Source organism: Ailuropoda melanoleuca, chromosome 16 (assembly GCF_002007445.2).
Source record: "Ailuropoda melanoleuca isolate Jingjing chromosome 16, ASM200744v2, whole genome shotgun sequence".
Lineage (NCBI taxonomy): Eukaryota > Metazoa > Chordata > Mammalia > Carnivora > Ursidae > Ailuropoda > Ailuropoda melanoleuca.
Window position 1 is genome coordinate 15726215 of NC_048233.1, and position 27439 is coordinate 15753653.

General features: G+C 35.5%; 1 long non-coding RNA gene across 1 annotated transcript in view; it reads right to left on the reverse strand.

The window, feature by feature from the left end:
- Positions 1 to 27439, reverse strand: part of LOC117796689 — a 463405-nt gene that overhangs the window by 91287 nt on the left and 344679 nt on the right. The window contains exon 5 of the long non-coding RNA XR_004621313.1: positions 857 to 942. This is a non-coding gene — a long non-coding RNA (uncharacterized LOC117796689). The remainder of the gene's footprint in view (positions 1 to 856; positions 943 to 27439) is intronic.

Here is a 27439-nt window from a genome sequence, read left to right on the forward strand (position 1 = left end):
CTCCTTAATACCCATCACCGGCCTATCCCAATCTCCCACCACCCCTTTCCTCTGAAGCCCTCAGTTTGTTTCCCAGAGTCCATAGTCTCTCATGGTTCATTCCCCCTTCTGTTTACCCCCCCCTCATTCTTCCCTTTCTTCTCCTACCGATCTTCCTATTTCTTATGTTCCATAAATGAGTGAAACCATAGGATAATTGTCTTTTTCTGCTTGACTTAGCATTATCTCCTCCAATCCCATCCATGTTGCTGCAAATGTTGTGAAATCATTCTTTTTGATGGCTGAATAATATTCCATTGTATATATGGATCACATCTTCTCGTAGTGAAGAGAAGGGCCATATGCACCCTAATATTCATAGCAGCATTGTCCACAATAGCTACATTGTGGAAGGAGCCGAGATACCCTACTTCAAGCTCTTTTTAACTGAATCCATTCATAAATTTTACCTTAGAGACATCTGAATAATCATAATTTTACTGTCCCTCACTTAACATATATAAAGGACACAGAATAATGCCTCATTTTGTTTTTTTCAGGTTGCACATTCATCAGTGAATGTACACACAGCAGACAAATTTCCTGGTTACTAAAATATTCTCTTGGGTTGTCTTACCTACTTTCCTTAGCATTTCTCAAGATTATGCAATACACATTTCCAAATTTCTAACAGAGAACAAAATGAGTCTATCAAAAAGTAAATTGTCATACATTGAGAAAACCCCAAGAACAGAGAAAGGAAAATTACTGAAAAGCCTAGATAAGTGATCTACAGTATGTATGTATGGATAGGATTGGGCGACCCTTATTTCTAAAAAGACTAGACCAACCACCTGTGGTCCTATAGTTCTCTTACCATGTTTACCCCTGGCAGTGGAAGCAAAGAAAACTCAAAGGAGCAAAGAAAAGCATCTGTAGATCCCACATGGTGTCTGGAGAGAGCTAAAAGAAAAAGAAAAAACAAAAACATATGTGGGTGCGTGGCACTTAGGACAGATTCAAAAATAGCTTGAATGGCTTTGCTGGTAACATGGGTAATAACCTTAGATGACAGGTTACTCTCCTGACCTCTCCCTACGTTTTTATCCAATGTTATGCAAACTATTGCCTTAGAAAAATCTTTTGAAATACGTTGCTTAAATAGTTCTTGCATGGTTTACACAAACTTAGATGAAAACCATTACACTTAAACTCCTATTTACGATATAAAAGATGGATACTCTGTTAACTGTTACTGTACCACATTGTTTTCTCTATTTTTAAAGAAATGAAATATACTAATAAAGTATTCTATTGAATTCAACAACAATATTGTTAGATACACTATCATTTTACATATCACTAAGGGAAAAAATGCTGTTAAACATGCCAACTGTAACACAAATCTCAATATAAAAGATGTTAGAATCTGAAAAAAAAAAGTACCCCTTAGCTTTACTAAAATAAGGTAGTAGTATCATAACACACAATTAATGATTTAAAAGGCATTTCAGTGTCTTAGAATGTGGTAAAATCACAATTATCTCCAAAAAATATTCTTGGAAAAGACAGTAAAAAATACATTGTTTTTATATATATTTTAATAAGTAATGCTTTACAAAGAAAGAATTGGATTTTATGATAAGTTATGTTTCTAGTCTTAAATTATAAACGACATTTTTCTTTTCTGCTGTTGGCCAACACACACATATACATACACACACACTTATATACATACAAATATACAGTTCAAACATATGTATATACACAAATCTACATACTTTGTCACAGATATTTTGTATGAAATAAATCAGGAGTCAGATTTTAATAAATCTCTACTGATAAATACATTGTAGAAATAGGAATAGAAAGTAATTTGCATACAAAGCGGAGGTAAAATTGAAAAAAAATATGAATTTTATTCTCATTAATATTCATCTGATTTCTCCTTTATAAAATTACTTTTCTTTAGTATTTTCCTACTTTACCCCCCAATGTAGTAACCTCAAATAAAGGTCAAATGTATACTTATTTTTACCAATGTTGTATTTTTAGTTATGACAATGGAAGAAAGAATTTTAAGCCCGGAGGTTGGAGGGTAGTAAAAAAAAACCAAAACCTATTTATTTTTTTTTTTTACATGCAATCACAGAGTGTTGCCTTACAATTTGAGCATTAAAATATCTGTCGGGGATTCAGGAAACACAGACTGATGCAATCAAACAGTTACTGTATAAACCTTTCCTAATCTTTTAAGGGCTGAAGAAAATGCATATATAGAAAAAGTTATTAACAAAAAATAGCTAGGATAGATGGGATTTTAAAGCATTTGTAAGAAGCTAAAAGGCAATGAATTGTGTATTATAGGCAATATTTAGAGATCCTTCTGTATTATTTAAAGCTATCAAAGAACATTTCCCTTCTAAAAGTCCATCTTTCAATATTTTTGTCATAAAACTGAAAGAATAATTAAGAGAATTGAACCTGGTTAGTTTTCAATTTCTGAATGTTTAATTGAAACTCAAGTGTATCATATGCTATCATTTTAAGGATTTTTTAAAGGGGAGCAATATTTAAAACAAAAACAAAATACAAGAACATGTGATACATTCAGAGAAATAGTCCAACTGGGAAATAAATAGTCTTTGCCTTCTTTGCTCTTTACTTTAATTTTTCTCTGACTTCTTCCTATTTTTCTGCTCCTTTTCCCTTTCCTTGATCACACCCAGCCTCTCTGCTTTTGGTATGTCACCATACTCATTCATCTCGTGTTTCTGACTTTTTTCTTTATGTGTCATGCTTTCTGCCCTAGATCCTGTGTTTTTAAAGCTTTCTCTAAATAACTAAAGTCTATCAGTAAAATAATTCAAGATAACATATTGGTGTGAACCAACATTTAATATTTACTCTTACAACAGCTTAGCATTTTGACAGAGGATCTGTTAAGAATATGTGCTTTATCTAAAAAAAAATAAATACTTAAGCTAGCTTTTCAGAAAAAGGGACAATCTAGTGGTTGGTTAACTTTGTCCTTAAGTTGTTCCCTGAAATTTCTCAGGCTATAGGTATATTTCCTTACTTTCATGCTAGCATTTCCACTGTTTCCTGGACATTTTTATAGGTCATCTTGATTGTCTTGTAGGCATTTCGGGTTTAACAAAGAACCAAACAAGCTCATTCTCTTGCCCACTGAAATCTTTTCTTCCTTCTGTGGAGGTTAGTTTCTTGGTTAATTGCACCATTCCCTGCTCTGTTAGCTTTGTTAGACCTGCTTGATTTGCCCTCTACCCAACCCATCTTCCTCTCCTTCAGACTCTACTCCCTTTCAGCTCAGCAGACCACAAGTCCTATAGATTCATCTCAGAATTATTTCTTGAATTTGACTCCTATCTTCTTCTACTGCCATTGACTTAAACAAGTAACTCCTCTTAATAGATTACTGCACTGGGTTCCTAAATTTTGTCTGTTTTTTCCTTGCTGTGTGACATGCTTACCATCTAATCTGTCACTATAAATTGCTTTTATAAATGCCAATCATATGTTTCTCTTTTGTTTGAGAATTAGGTTTCTCATTATTTTTATTTTGAAGTCTAATTACTTACACGTGGAGTTAAAAAATGAAACAAAACAACTTTCATATCCAGGCTTAGATGTCCTTTTCAGTCTACATTTTTGCAAATAGCCCATTCACCCCTTATTCCAATCTAACAGAATGCTTGCCAGTTTTCAAAAAAATATGTTGCTCTTCCTTTAATTCTAGCCTTCTTAGGCTACTTGCTTGACTAAAATTTACCACACTTACTAACAAATTCTTTCTCATCTTTCAAAATTTATTTTAGGTGTCACTTCTGCAAAGATTTTCTTTACTCTCCCACGCAGTTGATATCCCTAATTTAGGCATTAATCTTACTGTATTTTTTTTTAAGATTTTATTTATTTATTTGACAGAGATGGAGACAGCCAGCGAGAGAGGGAACACAAGCAGGGGGAGTGGGAGAGGAAGAAGCAGGCTCATAGCAGAGGAGCCTGATGTGGGGCTCGATCCCACAATGCTGGGATCATGCCCTGAGCCGAAGGCAGACGTTTAACTGCTGTGCCACTCAGGCACCCCTAATCTTACTGTATTTGCTATGGGAGTATATCCCACCACAGCCAACTCCCTTCCCCCAGTACAGACATGGGCTTTCCCATATTTGAGAAGATAAACAGGAATGGTATTAAACAGAGCTCAGTGATCAGTGTGATGTGAGGTGAAGGAAAGAGCAGCTAGAATGATTCCCAGATTTCCCAATAAGAGAAAAAGTAAAGAGTCCTGAGGAGATTGAACATCTGGATTTAGCTAATTTCAGTACATCAAAGTGTATATTTCCTTCACATAATTAGATATAGTAAACTAAAAATTTCATTTTAAGGGCTAGATCAGATGTTGGCTGTTTGTTTGCTTGTTTGTTTGTTTGTTTAAAGTTTGTAAAGGGCCAAACAGGATTTTTAGCTTTGAGGGCCATATGTTCTTGGTTGTGACAGTTCACATCTTCCTTTGTGGCATGAAAGCAGCCATAGAAAATGGCTTTTGTAAAATACTTAACAAAAACTAGTGGCAAGCCAAAGGCAGCCTACAGGCTATAGTTTGCTGACCCCTGGTTTGGATAACTGAAGTCCTCGGTGTACATAGGAATTGTCATCAGAGTGGATGAGATTACTCGGGGAAAGGATGTAGAGGAAGATTAGTGTGTCATCGGATCAGGAAGAGTAGAATCCATGAAGAAACCAGAAAATAAACGGTCAGAAAACAAGAAAAAGGAGTGTTACAGAAATTGGGTAATGGGATTTTCAGATTAATTGTGTTAAATGTGGCAGAAAGCTTTACTAAATATGGGCAAAAAGAAAAAGAGATCATTGACTTGATTTTGCAATGAAGTAATCATAAGTGACCTTAGAATGAGAAGTTTCAATACAGGGTGGGGGCAGATGTCTCTTTGCAGGAGGAGGTGTAAATGAAAATATAAAAAGGAAACCAATGACTATTCATTACACTCTGAAGAAGCTTGGCTTAAGTAAAAGACTGGTTCAAGGTAGGGAGTTTTTGTTTGTCCTAGTTTTGCATTGTCCTTTGACCATCTGTATAGATTTTGGCAGGGGATGAGGTATATATTAATAATTATACATTGTTGCTGCTGGCAAAGTCTTTAAAATCTATAATTAACATCTGTGTCACTTCCCATGCTGGCAAATTGAATGTTTAAGAATTTTAAGGGTCTAGATTAATAATTCTTTATTAAAACTTGTTCACTACTAGTCTTTACTTCTCTTCTGGTTGCCTTGAGTCTGTCAGCTTTTCTTCAAGCACACCTGATAGCTTTTAAAACTTTTTCCAGAATTGATGTGACGCCTTCCTTCCATGATCTGCTTCTGTTATTGTATTTACTTTACTTATGTTAATGAGGATTCATATAGGCACCCCGGTCTGAGATGCCAGCCTCTTAAGCTTTGTTATTTGATAAAAGGACTATACTTATCTATGTGAGTTAGGCCATATGCTCATAATCAATATAAATGTGAACTTGTATATAACAACATCCTCAAAAATGTACTAGAATCTTGCAAAGAAAGTTCAAAATGTTTAAATACTCTGGAAGAAAATGATTATATATTTAATAGTCAAAATTTACTTATGACATAAGTATTCCCACCATCCCACCATTCTGTCCAAATATGAATTGAAGTTCAGAAAAGCTGTATGTTGAAGAAAGCAGTGTGGTACCAACATGTGTTCTGTGCCCATCTTATGGAAACATAATATATTTATTATTTTTTTATTATTCATCATCTATGAATGGAAAAATATAATGAACATTTATTGAGTACTTAACTTTATGCCAGCCCCTATTCTAAGCTCTTAATAGGTGCTAACTTACATAATTCTCATAATAGACCTAGGAGGTAAGTGCTATTATCTTCATTACACGGGTGAAAACACTGAGGTCCAGAGAGGTATGTAATTGGCCCCAGGTTACATAGGAATACAGTAGTGTTGCCAGGATTCAAATCCAGGAAGATGGCTCTAGAACCTACCTCTTGACAACTAAAATAATAAGTGTTAACATAAGGACCAATATTCACAGGAATATTATTAATTCATTTGAGAGGAAGAATCAAAAGTGACTCTTAAATTCCTTTTCTAATGTTATAATATTCTCTATAGTAACAAAGGTCCAGGCTGTTCTCTTCAATTTCCCCTGAGTCTCTAAGACACTATACCTAAAAGCCCAGTCAGTATTTCTTACGACATTTTTAAAGTAGCAAGAGGCTTTCAAAATTTCTCAATCACACTTGATCAGAATTCTTGTTAGAAAGTACACTTACTGGGGCGCCTGAGTGGCACAGTGGTTAAGCGTCTGCCTTCGGCTCAGGGTGTGATCCCGGCGTTATGGGATCGAGCCCCACATCAGGCTCCTCTGCTATGAGCCTTCTTCTGCCTCTCCCACTCCCCCTGCTTGTGTTCCCTCTCTCGCTGGCTGTCTCTATCTCTGTCGAATAAATAAAATCTTTAAAAAAAAAAAAAAGTACACTTACTGTTTCAGGACATTGTAACCCTAGAGGGGATTTTCTGGCATATCAAATTTCAGAACAAACAGATTCCATTTGAAAATTACAGAGAAAGCGTGACAAAATGACCTCCCCACTGTGCCTACTCCCCTGTTTTTTTCCCCATCCCACTTCAATTCTCCCTTTCCCATAAAGTCCTCTTGTTGCTCTTGTTTTCAATTTCATTATCGATAGTCCAGAAGGTTGGGAGGAAGCTTAAAGACATCATGAACCAACCAGCAGGGCTCAAGAGTAAGAAGAGACCAAGTATCAAGATGATTCCGGTGAGATCACCATTAAAGGTGGATAAGAGGTAGACGCCTTCTCTTAAGGCCTGAAAAGTACATCTGCTAGTCTTCATCTTTCTGTTTTTTTCTAAAATAACGTACTAACGACATTTAATACCTCTCCCAATGCTTTTCCCTTTCTCAAATACAAGTATACATACATACATACATATGTCTACTACAAAATGTTCTGTTGAGGGGCGGCTGGGTGGCTCAGTCAGTTTAGTGTCTGCCTTCGGCTCAGGTCATGATCCCAGGATCATGGGATTGAGCCCCACATTGGGCATTGGGCTCCCTGTTCAGCAGGGAGTCTGCTTCCTCCTCTCCCTCTGCCTGCCACTCCCCCTGCTTATGCTCTCTGTCAAATAAATAAATAAAATCTTAAAAGAAAATGTTCTGTTGAGATTTCCTCTAGGTTGCAACCTCTAGGTACAAGTAATTCATTCAGAAAAAAAAAATTATAGGGGCGCCTGGGTGGCACAGAGGTTAAGCGTCTGCCTTCGGCTCAGGGCGTGATCCGGCGTTATGGGATCGAGCCCCACATCAGGCTCCTTTGCTATGAGCCTGCTTCTTCCTCTCCCACTCCCCCTGCTTGTGTTCCCTCTCTTGCTGGCTGTCTCTATCTCTGTCAAATAAATAAATAAAATCTTTAAAAAAAATTATGATACCTTTGTTAAAGGGTACATCTAAGCTATTCATATAATGGCATCCTTGTGAAAATACCCTAGTCATTTGGAATACTGCCTTTCTAGGACATTTTTTCCTCTGTCATTCAAGAAAATATCTGTTACATGAAACCAACCCCTCTACTCCTATTACTTTAAAAAAGAAATTTAATTAACAGAAAAAATCAAAATAACATATAAATAGCATTAAGCAAGTAGGCAGTCATTGATGCTGAGAATCCTTGGGGTCGTATCAGTCTTTAAATGTCCATTCACCTCACTTACAGGAAAGATAATACTCATTACCTTAACAGTGATCTTGGCCATGTTTGTCATTTCCTGGTTTAGACATGCATCACCAAACTTTTCTGTGCACTCCTCTGAATAAGTGACACTAATACGGGTCTAAGGCGAGGTGTGAGGTATGAGGTGAATTGCCCACCTGGGTGTGCAATCTGCTGTTTGTGCCCACTCACTTTTATGGCCTCTGTTGACATGAAGTACATGTTTAGTATGAAGAAAGTAGAGAATAAAGGAAATGTGCTCCCATACAAATCCCAGTGATGTTGTCTCTCTCTATTTTTTTCTTCCTTAACATATAAAGACTTTTTTTTTTTGGTAAGAGTCTTTACATACTAAAGAAGAAAAACTACATTCTGGGCATCACAACCCCTCCCCCCAAAAAAGACCTAAGAAGTTATGCTGCATTTCCTTCTTTCTTTCTTCTTTTTTCTTTCTTTTCCTTTCTTTTCCTTTCTTTTCCTTTCTTTTCCTTTCTTTTCCTTTCTTTTCCTTTCCTTTCCTTTCCTTTCCTTTCCTTTCCTTTCCTTTCCTTTCCTTTCCTTTCCTTTCCTTTTTTCTTTTTTTTCTTTTCTTTTTTCTTTTCTTTTCTTTTCTTTTCTTTTCCTTTCCTTTCTTTTCTTCTCGACAAAGAGATAGAGAGAGAGAGAGAGAGAGGGTACAAGCAGGGGGAGCATCAGGCAGAGGGAGAAGCAGGCTCCTCACTGAGCCGGGAGTCCAATGTGGGGCTCAATCCCAGGACCCTGGGATCATGGCCTGAGCTGAAGGCAGACACTTAACATACTGAGCCACCCAGAGGCCCCTATGTTGTATTTCTTATACCTTACTTCAAACAGTAATACAGGTTTGCAGCCTTCATATTCTCACATATCCTTATATTCTGGCTGAAGACACAGGAAACTGGTGGAAAAAAACAGGATGACCTGTTCAAGGAGGTGGGCAAGAAGAACCATGAATGAAAGATCAGCAAGAAAGATAAGAGAGAACAGAATGGTGGTCAGTTAAGTGGCTGTTACAAAGAGAAGAATGGAAATTGATAAGAAATTTATTACAAACAAAGAGACCAAATCACATTCTCAATATTAACAGGTGCAAAACCAAAGCAAATGACAGCACTGAGATATTTCTTCTGTATATTGATGCTAAAACAGAAATACAAGAGTGAATACTTGGATTTTACATAAGTGTTTAAAATTCATAAAATTTAAAACACCAATGAAACTAAATGTTTACATATTCTAATTTAAAATGTAGGACATATGGGGCATCTGGGTGGCTCAGTCAGTTAAGCGTCTGCCTTCAGCTCAGGTCATGATCTCAGGGTCCTGGGATCAAGCCCTGCATCGGGCTCCCTGCTCAGTGGGGCATCTGCTTCTCCCTCTCTCTTTGCTGCTCCCGGCATCACCTGCTCATGCGCTCTCACTGTCTCTCTCTCTCTCTTTCAAATAAATAACAAAATCTTAAAAAAAAATGTATGACATATTACAAAGCCTTAAGGAACAAGGTAAAGATATAAGAATATGTGATAAAGATATATTATTATTGTACTATAAACTTTTAGCAAATACTGAACATACTGCTCCTTTGCCTGCAGCCCCTTCCACTGAGCGATGTCTTCAGAGTGGTCCCACTGACGTTGTTGGTTAGGTCCAGCTTCAGGTGTGCCCAAATCCTGCTGAGCATCACTAATGGAGCCTTCAGGTCCATGGACTCTGGCTTTGACCTGTGCTAGTTTATATTTCACAACCATCAACCTGGAAAGAGGATGACTCTGGTCTCCATCTAATTCCTGGTATGGTTCCTCCCTCTATCCCTTCGTGCATCAGGGAATTTCGGCCCCAAATCTGAGCTCAGCCTTTAATTGAATGAGAGAAGAGAAGCAAAATGAGTGTAAGGAGGATGGTAGTAGTAGGAACTGAATAGTAATAATGGATTGGGAGGATATGTGGAGAGGTGTTTTGAAGGCGGACTGGGTGATATTCAGCAAAAAGGAAGGGTGTAGGGAAATGAAGCTGAAGCAAGAAGGGTGAATAAAGCTGTTGCCTGATGGCTAAATGTCTGGAATAGCATTGCACATGCATAAACATATACATATTGGTATTCTGATACTTAAAAATGGCAAGTTGTATCTGAATATTGGAAGCTAGTAATGCAATTACTAGCCACAATATTTTGGGGCAGAAAACCCCCCAAAATGCCAAAGATTATGTGAGGTTTTAGAGTTTAAGGATGCGTGTGATAATGCAGTATTTGATGATCTTGATCCTAGAGAAGACTTAATGCTTTGGGCCAGCATGCCTTTGAGAATTTTTATTTCAATCAAAGGATAGCTTCAAGTAACAGTGACTCTTTCCATGTAATAATGATTTTAAAAACAATTTCTCAATAACAAAAAACATTTTTTAAAGGAGAGAGAGAGAGATTGTACAGGAGCAGGAGCACATGGTTAATTGGCATTCATATTCCTGAGCAAACTTGTAAATAGTACCATTCTCACAGGAATTAAATCAGTTGCACTGTGGGTAACTTTAGAATTCAAAGGTGCCACAGTTCCTCACTCTGCGTTGATGGAACTGAACGGCATTAACCTTTTCACTTGCACTAACAAAGACAAGTGAAGACAAGATGTGCTATGACTCCTGCACATCTATGTTTTGTTTTTTGCCCAGGGCCCTCTACAATTATCCCACACTTCAGAACTAATTTCTCTACGCGTTTACCTACATTGTTTTTGCACTACTCTTGAAAACACCACAATCTCATTAACTCTTTTCTCTCTCCCTCTTTTTTTTCCAAAAGGAGGATTTATAAGGACATAGAAGAAATAATTATTCAGTGATTCATTGTTGAGCAAATCTTTGTAGCTTCTGCAAATATGTTGGCCCTTATCCAAAGTGTTTTTTTTTTTGTTTGTTTTTTGTTTTGTTTCCCCTTCAGTCTTAGAAATAAGATAACACTCTACTGCTTCAATCAGTAATCCTGACTATTGTTCTCCTGTATTGAATTAAAAATCAGACTTCTTATTTTTACGTGGAGGCAAGAGGGAAAGAGAAAACCAGATTAAACTTTAGAACCTAAGTTTTCACAATAGGAATCTCATTGCTTGTTTATTTCTTCACTTCTTGTTTAAAGTACAAAATATACATATGTATATACGTATAAACACAAAAATACATATATCTATGCATATATGTATTTTGTTTTGTTTTACAAGTATACAGTTGGCAAACAACAATCTAGCACCAAGAATAAGCTATTTTAGATGTAGAAGTATGTGTCTGTCTTTTTGCAGCTCACAAATAATTTGATCATGGCAGAGGGACAGAAAGTTGCCTTTTTAAGCAATCTATAGTGTAGGGCTCTCTTGATTAAAATGAAAAAGAATTACCCACAAAACTTAACTGCAAATAGTTAACTATGTAAGTACAGATGGGGAAATCTTGTTTGGCTACAGTTGCGATTTTCCTTAACCATAAGTAAGCTTGATAACAGCCAATGATACGCTTCTATAAAAAGTAACATGGCCCAGATAAGAATTAACAAAATGAATGTCCAAACTTTAAGAAGAGTTGAGCAATCATGTTTTGTTGCCCTCTTCTAGTGCACACAGGGGAAGACAGCTAATATAATGAGGGGTCTGATTAAGTTCTTCATATATCATACATTTGTAAGAATGAGGTTTGCTTATCTAGAAGAAGAAAGGATCTAGTAGAGGACACATAAGCTTTCTTCAAATATTTGAAGAATAGTCACGTAGAAGAAGGAGCAAACAGAGTGAGGACCAATGAGTCATATGTGAGCTTAATAAATGGAAGAGCTTATTAAGAATAGATAGGATTGACATGGAATGTGGTACCATGATATAGAGCCTTAAAACCAAATCTGAAAGACCATTTGTCAGAGTTGCTGTTGAAATAATTTTCTGCATAGAAGTTGTAATAGACGGCCTCCAGGTTCACTTCCAGTTCTAAATCTTTCAAGTTTGCTTTAAGAATTCTACTGAAGCATGTATAGAACACTTTTCAAGCCATGTTTCGGAGAACACTAGGTCTGGTGGATGTTAATAGGTGCTTTGTACCTTAACCTCTTCTTGGAGAAAAAAAAAATACACATCTGCATAGTAAAAGTCCTGAGCAGTCTTGTACTAAAAATTCTTTTTAATTTGAAATAACCCACACTCTCTGACCTTGATTTAATATACAGTGCTTTTACGGTACTTATTTGTAACCTGAAGGAACAGTGTTTCCTGGAATATTAGTTTTGGAAACAGCATTAATTTAAAATAAAAGCAATCCTTTAAATCAATGCAGAATATATTTTGAGTAAATTTACAAATATTTAATACACCAAGAAAAAAATTTACATGTAGAAGATTCTTTCCCAAAAGTTAAAGTTATTACAAAGTTCCCCCAAACATGTGCCTTTTAAATATAAAGCAATCGTATAATTCAAATCCTTTGCAGATGTTTTAAAATGTCCTTGTACCTCATAATTTGATATTCAATTAATTAACCTAATTTTGGAGAGTTTCTAATTGAAGCTAATTGTTCTGTTTGCTGATTTCTACCTCTAAACCAATTTTATTAAATTTGTAAGAATTACTCCTCTTTATGTATCATTACTTTCACTTCTCCATTGTAAATTCATCTTTATGAAAGAATAAAGCTAAAATGTGTAAAATTTTCAAATAATTACATAGGCACCGTTGTAAAGATAAAATAGTGACTCTATTGACACTAAACTGTTGTCTGGGAGACAGTGCCCCCATGTGATGGCTCAAAATTCCCAATCATTAAAAATGCTAAACATCCAAATTTGGTGTATATACAATGTGGTTTAAAGCTGTCAATGCACAGTAAGTAAATCTTAAATGTATCATTTCACTAGTATGCCACTAGAACCATATTTTATTAATTACTTGAACTATAAACATGTACATTTAAAGCTGATCATATAGATGTGAGATAATGTAGATCAAGGAATTCATTGCTTCACTTATAATTCTCAGTCTTTTCAACTCTGGTCTGTCTTTTCTGGATCCAATCTCAGAGCTTAGGAATGTGCTTAGGTCATTTCATCTTAAAAATAAATAAATAGTCCTTCATTAATTCTCCCATAATCCCATAATTCTATAGAGACTTTTCTTCATCATTTTTAAACTCCAAAGGGAATTTTTGAAACTACCATTCTTTTAAAAATTAAGTTGTTTTCTTTTTTATGCTCCATAACATTTTCTATGTGCTATAATTCCAGCAGTTGTGTTGAATCTTTCCTGCTACATTATGAGAATGTAAACTTTACTGAAGTAAGGATCATATTTTATTTGTCTCATGCATTTCCCATTTCTAGCACTTAGTAATGTTTGTTGAATGATTGAATGTATGATTGAACAAAGAACCATGTTTTGCATTGAATCTCTAATGCCTAGCTCAGTCCCTGATGCATTGTTGGACATTCACGTTTTTTTATTAAATTACTGAAAGTCAGGGTTCATCTATGATTCAGTTTTCTATACCATCCTATCATCTCTATTATTCTGCTATGTACTTCATATACATTCATAACATCTGTTGAAAGAAAGAATGATAAAAATTAATATTGTTATCTACATCTGGTGCTTCTACTCTCTATTATCTACTCATGTAGGAACCCTGGACCTTGGTTCTCTTCACATCCTATTACAAAGCATTTTTTTTTTCTAAAAGTAACAATAATCTCTTAGTTCTCAAAACCATTGATATACAACATATAACAATGTTGAGTAAATCACTCTTCTTGCTTCCACGGAAACACACCTATCTGGTTCTTCTAGCTTTCTGATTACACTGTCTTCTTTCTTGTAGCTCCTCTTCCTTAATCTTAGAGGTTTTTTTGTCATGCTTTCTACATATCTTTGGAAATTTTATCAAAATCTAGATTTTAATGGTGTCTCCATATAACTTTTCAAAGTACATTATTCTTGACAATATATATTTTCTACTTTGCGTTATTCTTGTGTGTGCATGTATGTGTTTGCACATCTGTGTTTTGTCTACCCTAAGACATATAGTATACTCCTTTATCTACTTATACTTTACTGAGAAGTTTGGGGTTTTTAAAATGTCTGTCTACTTATTTTTAATGAAGTATAGTTAACACACAATGTTAATTTTGAGTATGCAACATAGTGATATTTATATCTTATATTCCTTTAAGGAGGTACTAATTTATCAAAATAAGCCTGAAAGTCTCTGGCATTGTATGCTGTATATAATGCACAGTCCATAACTATTTTTAAAATAAATGGATCCCTCCCTTTGATCATGAAAGACATCCTAAGGAAAAGGAGCTTGAAGGAGGGTTCCCATTAAAAGGAGGAACATAAAATAGTGGGAAAAGATGAGACAGGAATTTCTGTTAGAAGGAGCTGCATGGTCAGATATGTATTTCTATGAATATATACATAATCTATGGAGGTATTAGACAGTTTGCCTAAACTGTATAGAGACATAAATCAGGGAGTCTCAGAATAGGGGTTAGTGGTACAGGTCTGAGTTGCTGAAAGGCTCAAAGGATAGGTCGAAATAACTGGATTTGGTAAGGATAATATGGATCCTTTACAGGTGTTGACACAGGGGCATGGCCTAATGAAAATAGGAACTGAGGAAGATTATGTTTTAATTTGAACATCTTTTAATATTATATTTATGATGATTATCACTTATGACCTAACAGAATAAAACTTATTGCCTTATTTTATATCTAAATTACTAGCAGGTACTATATTACTACAATGCAGTGGTAAATATCTACAGCAAAGGTAAATATATACATATATATGTGTGATGATAGATACATAGATGATAGATATATAGATAGATAGATGATAGATAGATAGATAGATAGATAGATAGATAGATAGATGATAGATAGATAGATATGAAATTAAGACCCCAAAGAATTTTATTTTCCTAGTTACTTTTCCCACTGAAATACAGTCATCAGCCAGAAGAAAGAGAACAGCTGGTTTGTAGAACAGAGCATCTTGGTAACACAAAAAGTGATGAAAAATTCTATGGAAATCAAATCCTCCAAAAAAGGACATTTTAGGGAAATGGATTTCCTGGTGCTGGATCTCTTTTCCCAGAAGCACCGGGCTTAGGAACAGCATGCCCCTGAAAGACTCTAAGTTCATATTTTAAGGATATTAGGTAACTATGAGGGCAGCAAGCACCTGTCACTCAGCTTCTTGCAACTTTTGAATTGAATCTAAAAGACTCTGAACATTTCTTAATACTTGTCCTCTCCCTCCCTCACAAGATTGGAGGCAGGATTAATGAGATAATGTTCTAACAGGGATTGAGCTCCTTGGCAGACAGACGCTAAATATAGAACAGTGTTTTTGTTATGATAAACTGTGTAAGATTGATCATGGAAAAGGTTTTTTCAGTTTAACCAATTTTGAAGAAAAATGATCCAGTAAAACTTGATTCTTTTTGGTGAGTTATATTGATGTGAATACCTCAAAAAGAGTATCTTGCATTTAATTTCCTTATATTCTGAAACAAAATTTAGTCATTCGTGAAAATAATTTTAAATCAAACTATATAGTATCATGTGTTAGCGGTTGACACACTACAGCTTATGGTCAAGTCTGACTAGTCCTGAAAAAGTTGGTGAGTCACTTGTTTTTGTAAATAAAGTTTTATTGAAACATAGGCATAACATTATCATCATTTATCTATTGTCTTTTTGTCTTTGGCTGCTTTTACAGTATGAACAGTTGATTTGTTGCAGAGACAATATGGCCTATGAAACGTACAATAGTTCCTATCTGATCCTTTACAGAAAAAGTTCACAGACCCCTGATTTATGGCGGGGTTTTTTCATATGTGTGTTAAGCATTTACATGTTCCTTCAGTAACAATACGACTTTGTGCAAGTTCCTTAGCATATGTAAGATTCAGTTTCCAGTTTATTCATCTGTAATAGCACCTGCTTGGTATGATTTTGGTAAGGATTACATAATAGGAATCTTGTAAAAACACTTAGCACAGTGTTTGGCACACAACAAGACTGAAATAAAATAGGCATTATTGCCATTGTTCTGTAACACCAATTTAGTTGATCTAGCTCTAGCATTCCTAAACACGGACTCGAAATACTTTTTCATATGCATTCAGGTTAATAGTTTCTCTGAGTTCAGGAAATAGTTTCCCTGAATTCATTTAGTGGTCCCAGTGTTCCTCCAGCATTCATGTATGAGCCTTGAGAGTTTCCTCTCCCAATCAAGCAAAGGTGATGGGAGACCAGTTTTTGTGTCACTTATTACACATACAGGAAGGTTAGATAAGAGAGGGCTAAAACCGGCAATCAATTAAACAATCAATTGCTTGAGTTTAGTGATAGTACGCAGAGATTTTATAGATAAACCAGATACCATGAAATCAAGAACTCCCTTCTTGTTATGGCAACTTCAAATAAAAGAAAAATTTTTGATGGAAGTAGCTAATATGAAAAGGCAAGTCAATTCTGAGACATCCTCTAAACACCCACAAGTGTAAATAGATTACTATTGTATATATGGAATGCATAAGAGACTGGAGTCTTAATGACTGACCATAGAGGCAATGGGTATGGCATGAGCAGTGAACTACAAAGACGCCAGGGATACAGAATTTGAGTCTACTTAAAGAGCTTTTGTCAAAAAAAAAAAAAAAAAAAAGAGTTGAAAGTGTTTCTGGAACTTTTGTTAGGCACTGGGAAATGGGATGAACTTTGAAACAACTGTTATCAGTTATACTCAAAGGAAACGTGACAGATGCTTGGTGAGTGTCCCTCAAGCATTATGATTTAAAGGAATAATAGAATGAGCTGATGGTGGGGCTTTGAGTTGTTAGAATTTTTGTTTTGTTTATAAAAGAACTAGTGGCTGTTGCTTAACAAATAAATAACTGGTCCTGTTTCATATATTGAATCCATACTGTTTAAAAGCAAGGAAGATAGCATCAATGTGCTGGCTTGTTTTACACATATTCATCTATATTCAAATGTAGAGTTTATGTCAATAGAAGCTCTTGCCCTTACAATTCATTTCTCACTACACAAGCAAAATGACTGCTTTTATTTTTTCATCTCTATATTACTCGTGCCCAACACATAGGATACACTCAATACATATTCGTTGAATAAATGGCTGAATGAATGCATAAAGTGGTACAATGTATTTGAGAACTATGAAGTCTCAGAGATGATATGTCAGGATCTTTTGCCAAAGAAGAAGCCACAATCAAGTGCACCATTCAAAAGGACAAGGAAAGAGAAAAACTCTGTTAGGAGAAGACAAACAAGCCACCTCTAGGTCCATATGCTACACAAGGCCAGTTTTAGTTAGGGGAAGTTAGAAGAAAGCAGTCTGAATTGAAAAGATAAATGACATAATAAGAGAATAAATAATGGACGAAACACAAATAATGGACTATACAGTGTACAGGGGAATTGAGGCAGGCCTTCTATATACATTGAAGGGGTTAAGTCAGGAGGATGAAATCTGGTGCTTACTGGTCAATTAAAGCCCAGTAATACACATTTGGCATAGAACAATGAATTATTTTTATTCCCACTATATCAGTAGAAAGAAATTCATTACACTCTCAGGCAGAGTTTCTGTTAGACTTACAAAAAAGTTGAGCACAATCTTTGCAGATTTTGTGCAGCTAAAACTAAACAGGGGCAGGGACATGGCACAACTAGAAACTAGGACCAATATTTTATCTTATATATGTTTATTCCAACTAAGACTTAAAACAACACTGGTATAATCCATTAGTAAAAATGCAAAAAGGTAGTCATATTGAAACACCAAAAAAAAATTACAAGTTTGTTTCCATTTCTCTGAAAAAAAATTCTCTACACTAAATGTGCTAAATATTAATGCAATGTATAATTATTCAGAAAAAAATATTTATTGTGTGCCTCTTTCCTGCTGGCTATGGCTTATTTCCAGGATATAAAAATGAATAAGATATAGTGATGAGGGGCAACATTCTGAACTAGATTATTGTCTCAACCTTCCTGCTGAAGACACCTACACTCTCTGGATGACCCTTTTAAAAGAAATGAGCTGAAGGCATGAACAGACACTTCTCCAAAGAAGACAAATGGCCAACAGACACTTTAAAAAATGCTCCACATCACACTTGTCATTAAGGAAATACAAATCAAAACCACAAAGAGATATGACCTTACACCAGTTAGAATGGCTAAAATTAACAAGTCAGGAAACAACAAATGTTGGCGAGGATGTGGAGAAAGGGGAACCCTCTTACACTGTTGGTGAGAATGCAAGCTGCTATGGCCACTCTGGAAAGCAGTATGGAGGTTCCTCTGGAAGTTAAAAATAAAGCTACCCTATGACCCAGAAATTGCACTACTGGGTATTTACCCCAAAGATACAGATGTAGTGAAAAGAAGAGGCACCTGCACCCAATGTTCATAGCAGCAATGTCCACAACAGCCAAACTGTAGAAGGAACTAAGAAGTCCTTCAACAGACTAATGGATAAAGAAGATGTGGTTTATATACACAATGGAATATTACTGAGCCATCAGAAAGAATGAATACCTACCATTTACAATGACATGGATGGAACTGGAGGGTATTATGGTAAGTGAAATAAGTCAATCAGAGAAAGTCAATTATTATATGGTTTCATTCATTTGGAATATAAGAAATAGCACAGAGGATCATAGGGGAAGAGAGGGAAAACTAAATGGGAAGTCATCAGAGAGTGAGAAAACCACAAGAGATTCTTGACTCTGGGAAACAAACTGAGGGTTGTTGAAAGGGTGGGGGTGGGGAGATGGGGTAACTGGGAGATGTGCATTAAGGAGGGCACATGATGTGATGAGCACTGGGTGTTATATGCAACTAAGGAATCATTGAGCACTACACCAAAAACTAATGATGTACTATATGTTGGCCAACTGAATTTAAATTAAAAAAAATTTAAAAAATAAAAGTAACCTTAACATCAGATAATAAATAATAATAATAAATAATAATAAATATCAGTAAAATTAAAATCAGAGAGCTAACAAATCAGTTAGAAAATATCAAACCAATATTTGAAGAGGAAGGAATGAAGGAAGAGAGCTAGCGTTTGAAGCCCTTCTTTTTTTTTTTTTTTTAAGATTTTTTTATTTATTTGATAGAGACAGCCAGTGAGAGAGGGAACACAAGCAGGGGGAGTGGGAGAGGAAGAAGCAGGCTCCTAGCAGAGGAGCCTGATGTGGGGCTCGATCCCAGAACGCTGGGATCATGCCCTGAGCCAAAGGCAGATGCTTAACGACTGCACCACCCAGGCGCCCCTGAAGCCCTTCTTACCATAGAGGTAGTTAGTTGCCAGATCTGGAATGAATAACTGAAAAATTGAGAAGCTGAGTAGAAATTTTTGACAGGTGCATCAACTGAAAGACCAAGAGGAAGAGTAAGGCTAAACATGATATATACAAGCATTTGCAGGGAACAAAGTATACTTCAAAATGACTCAGTTTTGGAAATTGGAATGAAGTGATCCTGAATTGCTAGTCTATAATTGCTCAAGTGCAGAGAATACAGAACCCTTCTGAAAGGAGAAACATCATATGAGGCCTCCAAGTGTTACTTTAAATAAATAAATAAATAAATAGTAATACTATAATATAAAGAGAAGTGAATTAAATATTTGTATAATTTATATATATCTGACAGTCAAAAGTACCAAGCAAATGAAGAAAAAAAATTACGTGAACTGAATTCCAATTTCGAGTTCCCCATGTAAGCACTTTGGAAGTTATCACTCAGTTCTAACAACAAGCATAAAACTGAAGAGACAGAAAAAGCAATTTTCTGGAATCCATAAGAATTGGGAGGATACAGGGCAAACTGCTTCTCACAAAATTGAAAACACAAGCAAATACAGGGAATCATAGCTTATTGGAGCAGAGACTCAGGAACAGAAACTGCTGAGGAAACTAGCACTGTGGTAGGAAAACATGAAGTATAATTAACAAACTGCTAGAGGCCCAGTGTGGACAATCCTACAAGTAAAAAAATCTAGTGGTACACAGTCATAGAAGGCCCCTAGAATATTGTGATTCCCACAGTCAGTATCAGATAAATCCACTCAGACTTTGGGCAAGGGGAGAGGAAAGGAACCATTCTGAAATATGTTAGAGCACTCGGTTCTTTTTAACAAGACCTATGCTCAAGGGAAACTAGTTAATAATAGCTTAACCTGCTGGGGTATTATCAGAGTCTAACTGATCTAGGAAGGGGAAACCCCAAGTCCAACTGACTTTAGCCTTCTTCCTTCATCTAATAGGAAAGAGGAAAAACAAAGAGACACTTATGAAGTTTACAGTCCAGAGGCACAGGCTAACTAAAAGACAGACAATCGCAGAATATTTCCCCTCCCCTGATAACCACATTACTAAAGAAAGGCCTCTTTATAGAAGTTCCTCTTTATCAGTACATCACATGCAGCTATCAAGAAAAAAGCTGTCAATAAAGTAGGAATATAGGGGAACTTTACAAATTCATAAAGACTATCTACAAAAAACCAACAGTTGACACCATACTTAATGGTGAGAAACTCAAATGATATAGTACTACATGCCTATTATAATGGCCAAAATCTGGAACACAGACAACACCAAATGCTGCTGATGATATGGAGCAATAGAAACTCATACATTGCTGGCAGAAATGCAAAATGACACTTGGAAGGTAGTTTGGAAGTTTTTTTTTACAGTGCTGTACCATATGATCCGGAAATCATATTCTGTGTTATTTACAGAAAGGAGTTGGAAATTTATGGCCACACAAAAACCTGTATGTGGATGTTTATAGCAACTTTATTTGTAATTGCCCAAATTCAGAAGCAACCAAGAAGTCTTTCAGTAAAGTGAACGGATTAATAAACAGTGCTAAAAAGAAATGACCTATCAAGCCTTATTGTATGATTCCAACTATATGACATTCTGGAAAAGGCAAACTATAAAGACAGTAAGAGATCAGTGATTGCCAGGAAGGTTTGGGGCGTGGGGGAGGGCATGAATAGTTAGGACAGAGAGGATTTTTGGTCAATGAAAATATTCTGTATATCATAATGATGCATGCATATCACTGCACATTTGTCCACAGAATATACAACAATAAGAGTGAACTATAAGGTAAATTATGGACTTTGGGTGATTGTGGAGTGTGAATGTAGGTTCGTTATTGGTGAAAGCAAGCAAGCAAGCAGAAAAAAAAAACAGAAAAAAAAGCAGAGAAAAAAAGAAAAAGTACCATTTTGGTGAGTGATATTGGTAATGGGAGAGGTCATGTATGTGTGGAGGCAGGGGAAATCTGGGAAATCTCTGTCCCCTCCTCAATTTTTTTGGAAAAAACAAAACAACTCCTTTAAAAATAATCACATGAAACTCAAAGTTTCTCTTATGGGATCAGAACAAGTCTCAAAGACTTGCTGAAAAGATGGCCCTTGAAAAGGGGCCTGCATTTAGTTAAAACAAACTTAGGAGAATTTATGCCCCCAGGATATTGTTGAAAACCATACAGCAATCAGCTACCAGTAGTGGGGCCTAACAGCTCAGTATAATACCAACAGAGTCGGAGAGCTATATGGACAGATCATACAAAGAGAGAGTCAAAGAGAACCTTGGTAAATGTGCTGTCCCCATAGGGAAACTGTGCACATTCCCAAGGCTGTACCTCTAAGATGTGACATCATAAGAAAGAATACATCATGTTGAGACATTACTGTAGGTGAAAGAGACTCTGGTAGTCTACCCAAGTCACTCAATAAATAACCAAATAACAACAAGAAGACCTGGAAGATGGGGGGGGGGCAAAGGAGGGTCAGTTGCCACAATATAATATCTAAAATACCCAGTTTTTAAAAAGAAGTGTGACATGCAAATAAATACAAAAAAAGTGTAATCCTTACACAGGAAAAAAAAAAAAAGAGCAGGCAGTAGAGGTCTTCAAGAGCATATTTGAATTGCAAAAGAAAGAACCAGTAAACTTGAAGATAGATTGATAGAGATTAAGCATTCTTAAAATCAGAAAAGAAAATGGATAAAATAGAGCAAAATCTCAACAAAATGTGGGGCATGATTAAGCGTACCAACATATATGTAATGAAGCACCAGAAGGAAAGAAGAGAAAGGAGCTGAAAAAACATTAAAGAAATAATTCATTGACTTTCCAAATTTAATGAAAAATATATATCTATAGCCCGAAAAAGCTAAAAAGAAATCTAAGTAGGATAAACACATTGACCAGCACCCAGATACATCACAGCAAAAATGCTGAAAAACAAAGGAAAACTCTCAAGTATGAAACCAAAAGCATAAATAATACAAAAGAAGAAAGAAGAAACAGATAATTTAGACTTCATCAAAATGAAAAACTTTTGTGCTTTAGAGGACACCATGGATAAATGGAAAAGAATCCAGAATATAAAGAAATCTTAAAACTCCATATTAGGTAGACAAAAATCCTGATAAAAAAAATGGACCAAGGGTCTGAATAGACACTCCAAAGAAGACATAAAATAATAAACACATGATAATATGTAAAATATTATTAGCCATTAGAAAAATGAAAATCAAAACCTCCACAAGATATCACTTCACACACACTAGTATGGCTATAATGAAAAATTTCAGATGATAACAAGTGTTAACAAGAATGTGGAGAAATTGGAAACTCATACACTGCTGGTAGTATTGTAAAATAGTACAACCACACTGGAAATTGGTCTGGTAATTCCTAAAACAAACAAACAAACAAAAAAACAATTATTATATGATCCAGCAATTCTACTCTTGACTATATACTCAAAAGAAATTAATACCATGTCCACACAAAAGCTTGTACACAAATGTTAGAGCAACATTATTCACAATAACCCAATGATGGAAACAACACAAACATCCATCAACTGATGAATGGATAAGAAAAAATGTGGTATAGCCATACAACAGAATATTATACAGCAGTGAAAAAGAACAAAATACTGATATGTTGCAACATGAAATCTTGAAAATATTATGCTAACTGAATAAACAGTCACAAAAGACTACCTATTACATGATTCTATTTATATGTAATGTTCAGAAAAGGTGAACCTACAGAGACATAAAATGGATTCGTGGCTGGCTAGGACTGGATGAAAGGTGGTAAAATGAAGAGTCAATGCTAATGGGTACCTGATTTCTTTTTGTGGTAATGAAAATGTTCTAATTTTGATTGTGATGCTAGTTGCACAAGTCTGTAAATACACTAAAAATCAGGGAGCTGTATATTTTAGAAGGGTGAATTATATTGTATAAATTATATCTTAATAAATCTATTTAAAAAAGATTGTAAAAAACTGAAAATCTAAAATTAACAAAATAATGACAAAAATTAAGAATGGATACATTTAGGAGGAGATTAGACACAGCTAAAACAGTAATTAGTGAATTAAAAGGTCACAATCCATGAAAGACATATACCACAGAATCTTTTTTTTTTTTTTTTTTTAAAGATTTTTTTTTTTNTTTATTTATTTGACAGAGATAGAGACAGCTAGCGAGAGAGGGAACACAAGCAGGGGGAGTGGGAGAGGAAGAAGCAGGCTCATAGCGGAGGAGCCTGATGTGGGACTCGATCCCAGGACCCTGGGATCACGCTGGGCCGAAGGCAGACGCTCAACCGCTGTGCCACCCAGGCGCCCCCATATACCACAGAATCTTAAGCAGGGCAAATAAAAATAGTACATTACATCACAGTAAAACCACTGAAAAACCAAAGATAAAAAAAATAAGTTGCAACAACATAGAGGAAAAGGGAAAGGAGAAGGTTACTTTACAAAGGCGCAATAAGATGGACAGCTGACTTAGAAACAATAAAAGCAAATTACTTTGGAATGTTATCTTCAAGGGGCTAAAGTTACCAAGAATTCTATACCAAATAAAAATATACCTCAGAAAATAAAACTTAAGGCTGTCTTTTGAATGATCTCATCATCTAATTACACATTTTAATATAAACAATTAAATATAATGGAGTGATTTCAATGTGAATATAACAATAAGAGCCCTGAGAATGGAGTAATAAATTATGCATAGAGGTATAAATGACAACCTCACAATAACAGTGGCACATAAGTAGAATCTGACAAGGGTACATACTTTCAAGGAGGCCGAGAGAAGACAGGAACGTGTGTGCGTGCAGGGGGAGGGGGGTAGTAGGGGTTGAGGAAGAAGTGAAGACTACTTGCAAATGTATGGGAGGTAAAATGGCTTTGTATATTTGGGGAAATACATTGATGGAAATAAAATCAAATGGAGAAATTGTCGCAGATTAAAATGAAAAAGTAGCCAAGAGTCAAATTCTGAAGAACTTCTTAATGATTTTAACTGGCTTGTGCGCGTGTGTGTAAGATGTACATTAGTAACAGAGAGGAATTATTTTCAAAATACAAGTATTTGTCCACCCTGATCTTCAAAGCAATTCTGATAGTTTTTTGGTATGCATATTTTGAAAAATTCCTCAAGTGACTCTGATAAAATTATAATATAATATGATGATATCAATCATGTATAATTAATAGATGTTGGTAAATCTAATTTTTATTTCAATTAGCATTGAGTATTTAGTATGTGCCAGTGCAACAGACATTGTTGGTGCATTGTTCAGATTCCCTTTGCCAGGCTAGACCCCTCATCATTCAGATGTTATGAGTATCTGTTGCTAATTTCTCATATTTATTCCTCTCTCTAGCCAATTATCCTATTAGCTCTCAGTCAATAAGAGCTTCCTCATTTTTAGTGCTCCTCAAGTTATGACTGACAAATGTGATAAAAAGTTGTCCTTTTTTTCCTCGAAGAGGATCAACTCTGTCATGTGATTTATGTTCCACAGCATCTTGTAGATCAAGAAAAGTTCAGATGTTACCTAAGACCCAATTCTTGCTTTAAAAAAAAAACTTTCATTTTTTATAGGTTTTTTGAAGAATATTCCTTTAATAAATCATGTGCATGTGAATCCCTGTCTAATGCTTGCTTCTAGAGAATCCAACCTAAGATAATTAGTACAGGGAAAGGTCCTAAAAAGTAAATAGTATGGATGGAATTCTGGAGTTGGATCACCCAACAGTGGCTGAAAGTTATATTCTATCACTAGTAAAAAGTGGAGATATATAAGTGCCATTATTGAGAATTTCAATGTGGTAAACTTGGTGAGATGCAATGGAAGGAGATACACTGATTGTGTAACCTCTGTAGTATTAATAGGCATGGGGATAATTAGAAAGCTTATGATATTAGGTTCCTGTGGATTAGAATTAATGATTTGAGGAAAGAAAATAATAGACTCAGAATGATTAATTATGAATTAAAGCAAAATGTGAATCGGATAGTGTACCTGGAGGTATTTAAAGAGACATTTCCAATAGCTGAATGGCAGACAGAGTAGAAATCTGACCCCAGGCCTTCATTATTAGGTTGGAATAAAAAGCTTGAAATACTATCCCTGGAAGATCTCTAATGCCTAACTCAGATTCATAATATGAAAAGAGTTGAACTCTAACATATGGAATGGAGATATCTGAATAAATATACTGAAGAACCTTGAACCCAAGAGCTCCCTAACTCTTGAGGTCTGTAGAAGTAACCTACTCCACCTTGTTAGAAGATGGAGATCGTTCCTTCTTTGAATACTATGTACAAACACCAAATATGTCAGGTGCCTTCAAAGATAATGCTTGCTTTCCTCTGAATCTGCTTTCAGCCCCTCTCTATGGTCACCAGATTCATGAGTGTTAAATCTTAGCATGATTCAAATGCAGAAGCGCTGGCTCTGCTAAAGGAATATAAGGAGTATATACCAAAGTTATTATAGTAGCTGGCTAATACATACTGTCAAGCATAAGGAAAGTATTCCTGGTGGTGGATCCTGAGGGTATTGGATCTAGGGGGCTGGAATATAAAGTTGGGCAAGGAAGACTTGGTTAATATGTGGGTACTCTCTCCTGAGCAGTGTCGGGGACATGGTTCTAGTATGAATTTTGATATAATTTTTAGAATCCTTGAAAAAATAATGACCTATATTAAATAAAATAGAATTGCCAAACTGTTACGTATAACTGTAGAAAATGGATCTGCAGACTCAGGGAAATGGGCATGGTTCAACGGGTCTACTAAATACTGAAGAAACCTGTCAACTAACTACATTGAACTAGTGGCCTAGGTCCATCTTACACTGGGGTCCACCAAATCCTCCAAGTGGTTATATCCCTAATTCTCAAATGTATAATGGAAATGGAAATACTAAGCAGTGGGCAAATCCCTCACATTTATTCCTTACCACATGGTATAAAGGCTATTTTAGTAGGAAAGGCCAAGTGGAATCTCTTAAAACTGTTCCCCCTCTGGAAAAAAAAAAAAAAGAAATGATGCTGTATTCCATTGGGAAATGGTAAAATTAGTGCCGTCAAAGACATAAATGATGAAAGGGCAAAGGAATCCATCATGTGTCCCCATTTAATTTAGCAATCTAGCTCCTACAAAAACTAGATTATGGCAGATGACAGCCGAATACCGTAAGTTTAACTAAGTATTAGCTCTGATAGTATTTGCTGTGCTGGATATATTTTCTAAAGCAAATTGCCACAGCCTCAGGTACATGTCATGTGGCTTTTGTTCTGGTATATGTGTTCTTTTCTATATCTATCAGAAGGATCAAAGCAATTTGCGTTCATATAGAATATACAAGAATTTGTGAACACAGGGCTCTCTGTTACAACAAAATGGAAAATAAATCGTCATCTTTGTTAGCTTCTCCTTTTTAGGACCTGGAGTCTAATTTGAGTCCTAGTGACAATGCCCTTTCATCCTTTTGCTTGCCAACACTCCCAACAAGGCCAGTGGAATTGATGCCTTTGCCTGATTTTATACACACACGTACCCACACCCATACATGCATTAATTCACAACCCCCTGCCCATCCACCCACTATATGTGTGTGTTTTAACATTTTATTGTGTTTTACATTTTTGAAGCAGTTCTGTGTATTTTTTTCCCCATTGACAACTTTGAAGATTGGAAAATTTTCATCATTGTAATCATTATATATATTTAGGAAATAAAACTTAGAGAAAATTGTAATTTGCCAAGGTCTACATATATATAAAACTATTACTTTTGTGTAACTACTTTATGTCAAAATTATGCTCTTTCCATTATGTTAGCGTAGATTACCAAGGGAGCTTACCTTAAAGTTTACAGATATTTAACTATATTTGAGTAGGCCTGTACATAGTCAGACTATAAGAGCAAGTTACAAGTTATATTGAAGAAAAAAAAGAAACTGGGGAAAATCCACATTACTTCATACACCTGTAAAATAAAAGAAAAGTGAAAGCTTTTATCATTTGTGAAAAGAAGGTTGCCTAGTTATGGGTATGAATTAAACAGAAGTAAAAAAAAAAAAAGGAATATCCCTAATTGTAAAGTTGTAAGCAGCAAACAGCATGAAAGGATGCCTATTTAAATTATTCTAAAACATTGTTTATTAATATTTCTTCTTCTAAGACCACTTTTCTTCAAAGTT